Source organism: Ptychodera flava, chromosome 15 (genome assembly GCF_041260155.1).
Source record: "Ptychodera flava strain L36383 chromosome 15, AS_Pfla_20210202, whole genome shotgun sequence".
NCBI lineage: Eukaryota > Metazoa > Hemichordata > Enteropneusta > Ptychoderidae > Ptychodera > Ptychodera flava.
The window spans coordinates 40640630-40656719 of NC_091942.1; positions in this window are offsets into that span (position 1 = coordinate 40640630).

Sequence of the window (16090 nt, forward strand, 5' to 3'; positions counted from 1 at the left end):
ATAGTACACAACATGAAAACTGGACTTCATGCAAGACTACTTGTAACTTCACCCTAAATCTTAAAAATAAGAACTTGTAGGCACGGTACTTGGCCTGATTCTTCTGTAAATGTTTGACACAATTTATTGAATATGCAAATTAGTGAATACTTTACAGTGGGATCTAACTCTGAATAGCAGAGGCAAATTTGTGTGATGTAAAAATGGAAGACCCAGCCAAGAGAGCTGACACTTGAGGGCGCTTGCTGCAAGGCAAGGAGCAGTCAGGTAACTATAGGTGTTTTCAACATTTCAAAGTCATTGGTCTTATGTAATATCTTGGATACATTTATACTCAAAATATGCACACACACATATGGACAATATAAAGGTCTGTTTGCCTTGTTCATCAAAGGTATGGAAAGGGTAGGCATTTCTATGGTGTATCCCTCTCTTCTGAGACTGGAGGGATCCCAAAGCCCCAGGCTTAAGTATTTGGATCAGCTGCTAAGATCAATCACTTAATAATACTTAAAAATTTATTGAGCCAACAGATTGGTCGAGCATGACTCTTGTCACAGAGGGATACACTGGGTATACTAGGCCACCGTCCCTCCGTGACTAGGCATACCATTGGTGTGGCTGTCCCTTCAGTTCATATAGTAAACCAGCCTAGATACTTTTAATGAGTACAAACTTATTCATGACAAATAGACCAAGACTTCACAATATCAAATTCACTTTTGGCACGATAACAACAAAAGTTCTGATTTCAAGTCCATATTTCTGGTGTATCCAGTTGATCTGCTTATGTTTACGCTTAGATGATGTTTTTGCTTAAAGCTGCACTTTTCAATCCCAGGTTCTCGCATTAGTGGAGCTCTCCTGATCTCAACCTTTTGCCACCTTTTGCTAATCCTGCAAACAGAGTTTATACAAGCGTTTGAGTGACGGTCGGTTCAAATTGCCAACGGTCATTGATTCCCCACCATAAACGCTAGAATTTCCTAAAAAATTGTCTTCCAGTCGCGTTTGACTTTGAATATAACCACAGAGTTCGATCGGCAGCAACTTCGTGCTGACTGCTTGGCAGTCTGTCTGCGGTTTTGTGGCCGGGGAAAACTAACATGGGGCCCGGGGGCACTGACGTCCTTTGTACCTCCTTACTGTTTATTAATTGCCATAAATGTGAAATTTTGCAAAAAGTCAAATTGTTTTGACATAAATGAAAGTTATTTGAACTGGTTGGTTACCGCTCCAGCATAAGTTCAAGTGTGGATTCTAAGTATCAACAACCTTGATATGAACCATTGACTAAAAAACATTTGCTTGTTACACTCACCACACTTGTACTTATAAGTATTTGGAGTGTACACCTATCTACAATACAATGATAAAAAGTTTGGACTCTGTAGGTCAACAGTGCATCTTTAATGTATGAGACTAAATAAGCTTACCCCTCAAGTACCGATATGTATTGGCCAAAAACAATATTTAATTTTGAATTATGTAGTGCAGGGAAGGACATACAATATGGTGAAAAGCAAACTAAATATAAAAACTGAATATACAATTATATGGAAATGTTGTTTTACAGTCATGAGTATCTGGTGTGTGCCGAGAGACAAATATTAAAATTGGACTAATAGAATCTCACACCCCCAAGGACCTGGGATCAGATTTCTCACACGAGTTGGGGATATTTTGTCTCACACGAGCCGCAGGCGAGTGTGAGACAAAATATCCCCAACGAGTGTGAGAAATCTGATCCCAGGTCCTTGGTGTGTGAGATTCTTTTTCTCACATGACCACAGAATGCTTTAAATTCACATTAGACACGTACAACATTATCCAAAATCGTGACAAGTCTGTCGTCTGCCACTGTACTTTGACCTGCTTACTTTGTAGTTCTGGTCCGTGTGTTACTCATCGTGCCATTGGATAACATTTTGCGCGTGGAACAAACAGACTGTATATCATCCAATCAGAGCTCGTGTAATATTTACTGCAGAGTGTGGGACGGTTTCTGAGAGTGTGGGATCGATTTTTCCCACACTGTCGATCCCGCACTCCCAGAGGCCAGGAATGTGAGAAAGTATCATCCTGACCACAGTTTGTCTGACTGGTTGTTTCCTTCTGATTTTCTGACACGGTGATAGGTACAAAATATTATGCTATTCACGATAGTTATACAACATAGCTTGCATTTTGTTCACAGTAGAACTGAGTTTTACATGTAAGATAACTTTCTCGTAAACTGTAAATTCTGGCTTCTGGCAGCTCAAACGTCGCAATACTACATTTTTTGATATGATATGGAGTGATTTGCACACATGCAGTGACAGTCGATATATTCATAGTATGAGAGTCTACTGTACATTAGGGACGATTCAGAATTTACTTCCAGGGGGAGGGTGGAGGATTTTCTATTTTCTGGGTGATTTTTTTCCAAGGCCCCCCTAGTAAATTATAGAAAAAATCTATGGCACCCCCTCATCTTTCCTATTTTTTTTTCCATGGCCCCCCCCTAATATATACATGCATGCTTATACATTATAGACATATCCAGTCTAACAAGTTGCAGGAACTGTAGTGGACATATAATCGATGATATAACAACAAATCATTTCAGAGTTATGTGACTATAAAAAGAATGATTTGCAGGGACTGCAAGTGGCACACTTTTGGAAAGGGTAGCAATAAACATATCTGGTTGTAAATTTCTGAAGAAAAGTTAATTACAAAATATCAATACTTTTTTCGTTATGTCTCACTGATAAATATGATGCACACAAAGACAAGCAAAGATGTCAGTTAGAAATAGTGAACAGAAAATCAGAGGAGCAGATAATTGGCAAAGTGATATATATCTTGAATTTTAATGGTACATCATTTGCAGATATCCAGATATTTCTGGAAAGTGAGATGTACATGTACATGCACACGTTCAGCATACATTTTCATTTGATGATGCTGAATATTTGCAGACTCACGGTGAAAGTTTTAAACATTAGGAATTAAAATTGGTGAAAGCCAACTTATTTTTAATTTTCTCTTTTTTTCTAATTTGGTTGTCATAAGACCAAGTAGCTGCCACTGAAAGCAACAATTGCTGAGGAATATTTTAGAACATTTCTTGAACAAAACACCTTATCCAAAACATGAATTCACATGTTATTCTGCTCATTCCATTCACAATCCAATGTTCATTTTAAAATGCAGATTACCCTGTGTAACATTTTGTCAGCAGTATTTTTCAAAATTGACAGAGCGTTCATATTTCAAATTTTTTTAACAAACTTTAATTTTAAAATAGTCATGATGTGCATGTTTTCAGATGACACGAAACAATACATGTTAATTTGTTTTTTTGCCTTTTCTGCCAGCTGCCACTGTGAAATCTTTGATTATACATATCAGAATGAATGGGACACAAAAGTATTAGCATCAATACACAATGTGTAAGCCTATCCACATTTCTCCTAGCCTCATACACACTGAGATCACTTCTTGGACTACAGCAAATTTCTTGTGTACACAATATTTCAACAATCCGACACCATAGCATTGATGCAGTGCCACATAATCTTCTGGATGCCCATATAGCATTATTGGAAAATCAAACCTTTTGTAAATTTATCACCATATATTTTTGACAGTAATACATAATATTTTTATTTTCAACATTAAAAAACTATTCGCTGAAAAGCACCTTGAAGATGAGACGGCCATAAATTTATTTTCAAAAAAGTTTATAGTAGATGTAAGCACTGTAAAAAGTTATGTAAAACATTTAAAAAATTTAAAAAGGGTAAAATTGATGAAACAAGGAGTAGAAAAGAAGAGAGGATAAAAAATACGAGGACTATGACTGGTTAAAGTTGCTCTTGAGTGGGAACCTTCAAAATTCAAACGTAAAAGAATTAAAAAAATACCTTGATAAACATAAATTACCAAAACAAAAAAAAATTGAAAGCTGAAAAAGTTCAAATTATAACCGCACATATACATGCACAACCTTCATTCAATTTAAGAAAACTGTCAGGGAAAGATATTGTAACAAACTTATGTCACAGATGAGTCAGAGTATCTGCATTTGTTTGTTATTCTATCACTACATAGAACACCCAATGCTGTATTTAGCAACATACCAGTGTGAACATAAATGACCATTGTTATTGTTGATAAATGAATTCTAGTCTGGACTTGATCCGAGATCTCTTTTCAACAAAAACAACCCTGACTGTTCACTGTATGGTTTGTGTTGACATGCTAAATACTAGACATTTCATGACGCCTTAGGGAGGAGAACAAGATACTGCAGTAGATGCATAAAACAAAACCGCTGTGAATACAAGTCATCGTTGATGACACAGTCCCCACTTGTTAATGGGTACTATGATTACATGTCCTCAGAGAGGATAGAGTCCTCTTCATTAATTAGGTCTGTGATAAAAATACTTTGATACAGATGGCGCTCAATGGCCAAGAATGAGTTCCATGGTGATGAAAACATAAAACCAATGTAGGCCACCATCCTAAAGTTCATAAAATGAGTCAACTAGGAATTAATCAACAGGATGTTGCAAAACATTTTTGCATACAATTCTACCACTTAACAGATTATCACTGGTACCATATTTCATAAAGTTTGATGCAGTATTTACAACACTATGAGATCAACATCTGTATTAAGTTTCATCACATTTGACATTGTATCAATTTGTGGCTATATCACTCTTATTAGGAAAGTTCATTACTTATGCAATTACAAATTAATTAAAATGACACTGATAAATGTGTTTTTCAATGTTAAAGCAATGTGAGCTTAACATCAGTTAACATCTGTATAAAGTTTCATGAATTTGATGCAGTACATATTTCTTGACATATCAGCCTACTTACGAAACTTCAAGAATTGACATGTTACTGCTACATGACATGAAACAAATTGACGACCATATGTATGAAATAGGTCAATGTCCTTATACCAACTTTGAATGATACTGGTGGAAATATGTCTGAGTTAATTGGCTCTGTACATTTGAAAATTGTAACAAAATCACCGCCATGCAGCGATATTTGATCTTACTGTTTAAAAAATCAACATGTATGTGTATGACGTAAGTCAACATGTACCAACTTTGAATAAGATCAGTTGAGACTTGCCAGAGTTATGGCTCTCGACATGAAACAACCATAACAAAATTGCTACCATGTGGCCATATTGGACCATCTCGTGAAACCAATCGACATACATATGTATAAATAAGTCAATGTCCTTGTACCCACTTTGAATAAATTTACTTGATACATGTCTGAGTTATGGTTCCGGACATGAAAAAATCGGAAAAAAAATGGCCACACGGCAGCCATATTGGATTGTATCATAAAACAAATCAATGTGCATATGTATGACATAGGTCAACGTCCTTGTACTAAGTTTGAATAAAATCGGTGAATAAAATTAGTTGAGACATGCCCAAGTTTAAGCTAAGGACACGAAAAAATTGTAACAAAATGGCTGCCATGCAGCAATATTGGATCATATCAAGAAACAAATTGACATACATATGTATGACATAGGTTAATGTCCTTGTACCAACTTTGAATAAAATCGGTTGAGATATGCCTGAGAGTATTATGGCTCTGTACATGAAAAAATCGTAACAAAATGGCCGCAAGGCAGCCATATTGAATCATATCACATAACAAATTGACATGCATATGTATGAGATTAGTCAATCTCCTTGTACCAACTTTGAATAAAATCGGTCGAAACATGTCTGAGTTATGGCTCTGTACATGAAAACATCGTAATAAAATGGCTGCCTAGCGGCCATATTGGATCGTATCACATAACAAATCGACGTACATATATGTATGACATAGGTCAATGTCCTTGTACCAACTTTGAATAAAATCGGTTGAGACATGCCTGAGTTATGCCTCTGTATATGAATAAAAATCGTAACAAAATGGCCACACAGCAGCCATATTGGATCGTATCACAAAACAAATTGACGTGCATATCTATGACATTGGTCAATATCCTTGTACCAACTTTGAATGAAATCGGTCAAAACATGTCTGAGTTATGGCTCTGTACATGAAAAAATCGTAATAAAATGGCCGCCTGGCGGTCATATTGGATCATATCACAAAACAAATTGACGTGCATATCTATGACATTGGTCAATGTCCTTGTACCAACTTTGAATAAAATCGGTCGAAACATGTCTGAGTTATGGCTCTGTACATAGAAAAAATCGTAATAAAATGGCCGCCTGGCGGCCATATTGGATCGTATCACAAAACAAATCGATTTGCATCTGTATGACATATGAAGTAATCCTTGTACCAAGTTTGAATGAAATCGCTTATTGCATCTCTGAGATATCTGCGTGAACGAATGGACGCACGCACGCACGCATGCACGCACAGACGCACGCACGGACATGACCAAACCTATAAGTCCCCCCGGACGGTGTCCGTGGGGACTAATTACCGTATTTGGCAGCTAAAGGAGTTTAACTAAACATGTTGAGTTTATCTGTCACCCAGGTAGCGTCTATGGTTCTCTTTTGTAGAGATCAGAAATTGTGGGCAAATATTGAATTGATGTTTTTTTCTCCTTGGCCCCCCCTAAAAGATTGTGGTATTTTTGTCTGGCCCCCCCTAAATTTTCTTGGGAAAAATGGGTGGCCCCCCCTGGAAATCCTCCACCACCCCCCCGGAGTAAATTCTGAATTGTCCCTTAAAGCATAGTGATGTTGACAACTACATGCATGCCAGTGCACGATTTCAAAGTAGCCAGGAGGAAATTCTAATGGTCTTTTAGTGGAAATATAGGTATTAAACGACAGTGAAACAAACAACATTAGTTATCATGACCTTGCTAAAGTGCAATCTCGGATCATGTATGATCTGATGATCATGCCAAATTACCATGTCGGATTTAGCCCTGCGTACGATGCTGTGTGTTCCGCTACAGCGATTTCGCCCCGCTCACCACAGCCCTGCAAAGACCAGTACGTAGGGTCGGTGACTTCAAATCCATTTTGGGACTTGACGTAAAAAGCCAAATTACTGCCGAAATTCAGCTCTGGAGTTCTTGGGCCCAAGTCTATGGAAAGCCGTTCGGGACCCCCGGCGACAACTGTCAAACCAATGCAAAATTACATAGGAATGCAGCGGCGACAACTGTTACACAAATCTGGCTGTACAACTGGCGACAACAACACAATTTTGACCGGCACCGACAACTACAGAGCCGACAACTGTAGAATGACACCCGACACCACCAGCGTAAAGTTGGCGTCATCCTCATCCTCATCCTCAGCGTCAGGTGACCTTTCTAGCTGACGCTGAAAATGACGCTGCTCAGCGTCAGCTTCAGCGTCGTATCCGAAGATTGCCGAAGTTACGCTACACGATGACGGATAAATGATAAAATTCGCCCATAACTTAAGAAAATAACAACTCCATTCTTTCTCAACTTTCTTTTGAATGGTAAACTGGTTCGCAGGTAATTTTTAATCATTAGAATATCTCATACAGGCTAGTTTTTGGAAATGTTCGTAATTTTCAGTCCATGGATCCGTGAATGTGTTTGTTGGTATCCTCTCAACTCTTGCGTTAAGATTTCCCAAAAATTGGTATAAAAAGGTATACATGGTCCGAAATTTGTAAAAATCACCACTATGAGAGGCGATATGAAAGCCCTAATTATTCAGAGGATTATAAAACCATTAACTTGTAGAACTATGACTTGAGGCCTGAAAAGTCAACGCCACCTTTGAACTTTAAGTTGAAATTAAGGGCTAAGAATGTTGCGTTGTAACTACATCGTGAGAAGCAGAGAGTTTACTAAATATTATGAAATACAAACCCAACTGTGTTTTGATTAACATTTACAGTGACATGAAACTTGGAGCACATTTTTAAAGTCGTTTTACACTTACTATTCCATCAGATGCATTCGGGAATAATCGGATCTGACGCCTGTGAAGCTGACGCTGTAGCGTCATCCTCATCCTCATTTTCGCGTGACCCCTGAGGCTGAGGATGAGTATGAGTATGACGCCAACTTTACGCTGGTCCCGACACCTACAACTTATCACCCCGACACTTACAACTTAAAAGCCGACACCTACAACTACAGCTAGCTCGCTGACCCGGCAGCGGCAGCAGCGCTGTTCATTTGGAAGCGCCTGCGCACTTTGATTGTACTTATGGAAAGCCGTTCGTATTCGGGACCCCCGGCGACAACAGTCAAACCAATGCAAAATTACATAGGAATGCAGACTCGGCTGAAGCTAGCAGACAAAACCCAGCAGACAATACTTTATCGTGGAAGCTGGCAGACAAAACGAGTACTCTTCTCTACGTCGCTACGACCTCAATTTTTGACTGAAGACTACTATATTACCTTATTTATACTGCGAAGAGTTAAAATATCCATATTTTTTCGGAAAAAATATTGTCGACGGCTTGAAGTGTTAGACGGAATACGGCAGTACGGCGACGGTACGTTGCACTTCCTGCCAGTTGGCATAAGGTGCACTGTACTGTGTGAGGGCGCTTTGATTGATCGGTGAGCAGACCTTTTTACACATATACAAAATATAATATTGGGTAAAAAATTCGATAAATACGCGTGAAAAACTTGTATATCTTCACTTAAAAATGCGTATGTCGTCTAAGATAAACTTAATTTCTGCATAAAATTACCCTATTTATATCACACACCATCGAATAATCCCATTTATTTTTGTATGCCCTTAATGAAAGAACAAAACTGTCTGCTGGCATTTCAAATTGAGTGTGCATCCATCTCACCTACAGTCTAATTCACATATACCCATACTACCACAAAATACACATGTCATTGTCTAATTAGTTTTCTTTGCATAATTATCTTCAGTCTAATTAGCACCTGAAACCTGAATTTCTAATTCTGCCTCTTATAAAACACTGTCTGCTGGCATTTCAATTGAGTGTGCATCCATCTCACCTACCAGGTCTTATTCACATATACCCATACTACCACAAAATACACATGTCATTGTCTAATTAGTTTCTTTGCATAAATTATCTTCAGTCTAATTAGCACCTGAAAACCAACTTTCTACTTTTGCTCTTATAAAACACTGTCTGCTGGCATTTCAAATTGAGTGTGCATCCATCTCACCTACCAGGTCTAATTCACATATACCTATACTACCACAAAATACACATGTCATTGTATAATTAGTTTCTTTGCATAAATTATCTCCAGTCTAATTAGCACCTGAAAACCAACTTTCTACTTCTGCCTCTAATCAACACTGTCTGCTGGCATTTCAAATTGAGTGTGCATCCATCTCACCTACCAGGTCTAATTCACATATACCCATACTAACACAAAATACACATGTCATTGTCTAATTAGTTTCTTTGCATAAATTATTTTCAGTCCAATTAGCACCTGAAACCTCAATTTATAGTTTTGCCTTTGCCTCTATAAAACACTGTCTGCTGGCATTCCAAATTGAGTGTGCATCCATCTCACCTACAAGTCTAATTCACCTATACCTATACTACCACAAAATACACATGTCATTGTCTAATTTGTTTCTTTGCATAAATTATCTCAGTCTAATTAGCACCTGAAACCCAATTTCTACTTCTGCCTCTTATAAAACACTGTCTGCTGGCATTTCAAATTGAGTGTGCATCCATCTCACCTACCAGGTCTAATTCACATATACCCATACTACCACAAAATACACATGTCATTGTCTAATTAGTTTCTTTGCATAAATTATCTCCAGTCTAATTACCACCTAAAACCAACTTTCTACTTCTGCCTCTAATCAAACACTGTCTGCTGGCATTTCAAATTGAGTGTGCATCCATCTCACCTACCAGGTCTTATTCACATATACCCATACTACCACAAAATACACATGTCATTGTCTAATTAGTTTCTTTGCATAAATTATCTCAGTCTAATTAGCACCTGAAACCTCAATTTATAGTTTTGCCTCTTATAAAACACTGTCTGCTGGCATTCCAAATTGAGTGTGCATCCATCTCACCTACAGGTCTGATTCACCTATACCTATACTACCACAAAATACACATGTCATTGTCTAATTAGTTTCTTTGCATAAATTATCTCCAGTCTAATTACCACCTAAAAACCAACTTTCTACTTCTGCCTCTAATCAAACACTGTCTGCTGGCATTTCAAATTGAGTGTGCATCCATCTCACCTACCAGGTCTTATTCACATATACCCATACTACCACAAAATACACATGTCATTGTCTAATTAGTTTCTTTGCATAAATTATCGTCAGTCTAATTAGCACCTGAAACCTCAATTTATAGTTTTGACTCTTATAAAACACTGTCTGCTGGCATTCAAATTGAGTGTGCTTCCATCTCACCTACCAGGTCTGATTCACCTATACCCATACTACCACAAAATACACATGTCATTGTATAATTAGTTTCTTTGCATAAATTATCTCCAGTCTAATTACCACCTAAAAACCAACTTTCTACTTCTGCCTCTTATAAAACACTGTCTGCTGGCATTCAAATTGAGTGTGCATCCATCTCACCTACCAGGTCTAATTCACCTATACCTATACTACACAAAATACACATGTCATTGTCTAATTAGTTTCTTTGCATAAATTATCTCCAGTCTAATTAGCACCTGAAAACCAACTTTCTACTTCTGCCTCTTATAAAACACTGTCTGCTGGCATTTCAAATTGAGTGTGCATCCATCTCACCTACAGGTCTAATTCACATATACCTATACTACCATAAAATACACATGTCATTGTCTAATTAGTTTCTTTGCATAAATTATCTCCAGTCTAATTAGCACCTGAAAACCAACTTTCTACTTCTGCCTCTTATAAAACACTGTCTGCTGGCATTTCAAATTGAGTGTGCATCCATCTCACCTACCAGGTGTAATTCACATATACCTATACTACCACAAAATACACATGTCATTGTCTAATTATTTTCTTTGCATAAATTATCTTCAGTCTAATTAGCACCTAAAACCAACTTTCTACTTCTGCCTCTAATCAAACACTGTTCGCTGTTCAAATTGAGTGTGCATCCATCTCACCTACCAGGTCTAATTCACATATACCTATAGTACCATAAAATACACATGTCATTGTCTAATTAGTTTCTTTGCATAAATTATCTCCAGTCTAATTACCACCTAAAAACCAACTTTCTACTTCTGCCTCTAATCAAACACTGTTTAGCATTTCAAATTGAGTGTGCATCCATCTCACCTACCAGGTCTAATTCACATATACCCATACTACCACAAAATACACATGTCATTGTCTAATTAGTTTCTTTGCATAAATTATCGTCAGTCTAATTAGCACCTGAAACCTCAATTTATAGTTTTGCCTCTTATAAAACACTGTCTGCTGGCATTCCAAATTGAGTGTGCATCCATCTCACCTACCAGGTCTGATTCACCTATACCTATACTACCACAAAATACACATGTCATTGTCTAATTAGTTTCTTTGCATAAATTATCTCCAGTCTAATTACACCTAAAACCAACTTTCTACTTCTGCCTCTAATCAAACACTGTCTGCTGGCATTTCAAATTGAGTGTGCATCCATCTCACCTACCAGGTCTTATTCACATATACCCATACTACCACAAAATACACATGTCATTGTCTAATTAGTTTCTTTGCATAAATTATCTCCAGTCTAATTAGCACCTGAAACCTCAACTTTATATTTTGCCTCTTATAAAACACTGTCTGCTGGCATTCCAAATTGAGTGTGCTTCCATCTCACCTACCAGGTCTGATTCACCTATACCTATACTAACACAAAATACACATGTCATTGTATAATTAGTTTCTTTGCATAAATTATCTCCAGTCTAATTACCACCTAAAACCAACTTTCTACTTCTGCCTCTAATAAAACACTGTCTGCTGGCATTTCAAATTGAGTGTGCATCCATCTCACCTACCAGGTCTAATTCACATATACCTATACTACCACAAAATACACATGTCATTGTCTAATTAGTTTCTTTGCATAATTATCTCCAGTCTAATTACCACCTAAAAACCAACTTTCTACTTCTGCCTCTAATAAAACACTGTCTGCTGGCATTTCAAATTGAGTGTGCATCCATCTCACCTACCAGGTCTAATTCACATATACCTATACTACCACAAAATACACATGTCATTGTCTAATTAGTTTCTTTGCATAAATTATCTCCAGTCTAATTAGCACCTGAAACCAACTTTCTACTTCTGCCTCTTATAAAACACTGTCTGCTGGCATTTCAAATTGAGTGTGCATCCATCTCACCTACCAGTGTAATTCACATATACCTATACTACCACAAAATACACATGTCATTGTCTAATTAGTTTCTTTGCATAATTATCTCCAGTCTAATTACCACCTAAAACCAACTTTCTACTTCTGCCTCTAATCAAACACTGTTATGCATTTCAAATTGAGTGTGCATCCATCTCACCTACCAGTGTAATTCACATATACCTATACTACCATAAAATACACATGTCATTGTCTAATTAGTTTCTTTGCATAAATTATCTCCAGTCTAATTACCACCTAAAACCAACTTTCTACTTCTGCCTCTAATCAAATGTCTGCTAGCATTTCAAATTGAGTGTGCATCCATCTCACCTACCAGGTCTAATTCACATATACCCATACTACCACAAAATACACATGTCATTGTCTAATTAGTTTCTTTGCATAAATTATCGTCAGTCTAATTACACCTGAAACCTCAATTATAGTTTCTGCCTCTTATAAAACACTGTCTGCTGGCATTCCAAATTGAGTGTGCATCCATCTCACCTACCAGGTCTAATTCACATATACCTATACTACCACAAAATACACATGTCATTGTCTAATTAGTTTCTTTGCATAAATTATCTCCAGTCTAATTACCACCTAAAACCACTTTCTACTTCTGCCTCTAATCAAACACTGTCTGCTGGCATTTCAAATTGAGTGTGCATCCATCTCACCTACCAGGTCTTATTCACATATACCCATACTACCACAAAATACACATGTCATTGTCTAATTAGTTTTTCTTTGCATAAATTATCGTCAGTCTAATTAGCACCTGAAACCTCAATTTATAGTTTCTGCCTCTTATAAAACACTGTCTGCTGGCATTCCAAATTGAGTGTGCATCATCTCACCTACCAGGTCTATTCACCTATACCTATACTACCACAAAATACACATGTCATTGTACTAATTAGTTTCTTTGCATAAATTATCTCCAGTCTAATTACCACCTGAAAACCAACTTTCTACTTTTCCTCTTATAAACACTGTCTGCTGGCATTTCAAATTGAGTGTGCATCCATCTCACCTACCAGGTCTAATTCACATATACCCATACTACCACAAAATACACATGTCATTGTCTAATTAGTTTCTTTGCATAAATTATTCTCCAGTCCAATTAGCACCTGAAACCCAACTTCTAGTTTTTGCCTCTTATAAAACACTGTCTGCTGGCATTCCAAATTGAGTGTGCATCCATCTCACCTACCAGGTCTAATTCACCTATACCTATACTACCACAAAATACACATGTCATTGTCTAATTAGTTTCTTTGCATAAATTATCGCCAGTCTAATTAGCACCTGAAACCAATTTCTACTTCTTGCCTCTTATAAAACACTGTCTGCTGGCATTTCAAATTGAGTGTGCATCCATCTCACCTACCAGGTCTGATTCACCTATACCTATACTACCACAAATACACATGTCATTGTCTAATTAGTTTCTTTGCATAATTATCTCCAGTCTAATTACCACCTAAAAACCAACTTTCTACGTCTGCCTCTAATCAAACACTGTCTGCTGGCATTTCAAATTGAGTGTGCATCCATCTCACCTACCAGGTCTAATTCACATATACCCATACTACCACAAAATACACATGTCATTGTCTAATTAGTTTCTTTGCATAAATTATTTTCAGTCCAATTAGCACCTGAAAACCTAATTTATAGTTTTGCCTCTTATAAAACACTGTCTGCTGGCATTCCAAATTGAGTGTGCATCCATCTCACCTACCAGGTCTAATCATCACCTATACCTATACTACCACAAAATACACATGTCATTGTCTAATTTGTTTCTTTGCATAAATTATCTCCAGTCTAATTAGCACCTGAAAACCACATTTCTACTTCTGCCTCTTATAAAACACTGTCTGCTGGCATTTAAATTGAGTGTGCATCCATCTCACCTACCAGGTTAATTCACATATACCCATACTACCACAAAATACACATGTCATTGTCTAATTAGTTTTCTTTGCATAAATTATCTCCAGTCTAATTACCACCTAAAAACCAACTTTCTACTTCTGCCTCTAATCAAACACTGTCTGCTGGCATTTCAAATTGAGTGTGCATCCATCTCACCTACCAGGTCTTATTCACATATACCCATACTACCACAAAATACACATGTCATTGTCTAATTAGTTTCTTTGCATAAATTATCGTCAGTCTAATTACACCTGAAACCTCAATTTATAGTTTTTGCCTCTTATAAAACACTGTCTGCTGGCATTCCAAATTGAGTGTGCATCCATCTCACCTACCAGGTCTAATTCACATATACCCATACTACCACAAAATACACATGTCATTGTCTAATTAGTTTCTTTGCATAAATTATCTCCAGTCTAATTAGCACCTAAAAACCAACTTTCTACTTCTGCCTCTAATCAAACACTGTCTCTGGCATTTCAAATTGAGTGTGCATCCATCTCACCTACCAGTGTCTTAATTCACATATACCCATACTACCACAAAATACACATGTCATTGTCTAATTAGTTTCTTTGCATAAATTATCGTCAGTCTAATTACACCTGAAACCTCAATTTATATTTTGCCTCTTATAAAACACTGTCTGCTGGCATTCCAAATTGAGTGTGCATCCATCTCACCTACCAGGTCTATTCACCTATACCCATACTACCACAAAATACACATGTCATTGTCTAATTAGTTTTCTTTGCATAAATTATCTCCAGTCTAATTACCACCTGAAAACCAACTTTCTACTTCTGCCTCTAATAAACACTGTCTGCTGGCATTCCAAATTGAGTGTGCATCCATCTCACCTACCAGGTCTATTCACCTATACCTATACTACACAAAATACACATGTCATTGTCTATTATTTCTTTGCATAAATTATCTCCAGTCTAATTAGCACCTGAAAACCAACTTTCTACTTCTGCCTCTAATAAACACTGTCTGCTGGCATTTCAAATTGAGTGTGCATCCATCTCACCTACCAGGTGTAATTCACATATACCTATACTACCACAAAATACACATGTCATTGTCTAATTAGTTTCTTTGCATAAATTATCTCAGTCTAATTAGCACCTGAAAACCACTTCTACTTCTGCCTCTTATAAAACACTGTCTGCTGGCATTTCAAATTGAGTGTGCATCCATCTCACCCTACCAGGTCTAATTCACATATACCTATACTACCACAAAATACACATGTCATTGTCTAATTAGTTTCTTTGCATAATTATCTCCAGTCTAATTAGCACCTAAAAACCAACTTTCTACTTCTGCCTCTAATCAAACACTGTCTGCTGGCATTTCAAATTGAGTGTGCATCCATCTCACCTACCAGGTCTAATTCACATATACTATACTACCACAAAATACACATGTCATTGTCTAATTAGTTTCTTTGCATAAATTATCTCCAGTCTAATTACCACCTAAAACCAACTTTCTACTTCTGCCTCTAATCAAACACTGTCTGCTGGCATTTCAAAATTGAGTGTGCATCCATCTCACCTACCAGGTCTTATTCACATATACCCATACTACCACAAAATACACATGTCATTGTCTAATTAGTTTCTTTGCATAATTATGTCAGTCTAATTAGCACCTGAAACCTCAATTTATAGTTTTTGCCTCTTATAAAACACTGTCTGCTGGCATTCCACAATTGAGTGTGCATCCATCTCACCTACAGGTCTGATTCACCTAT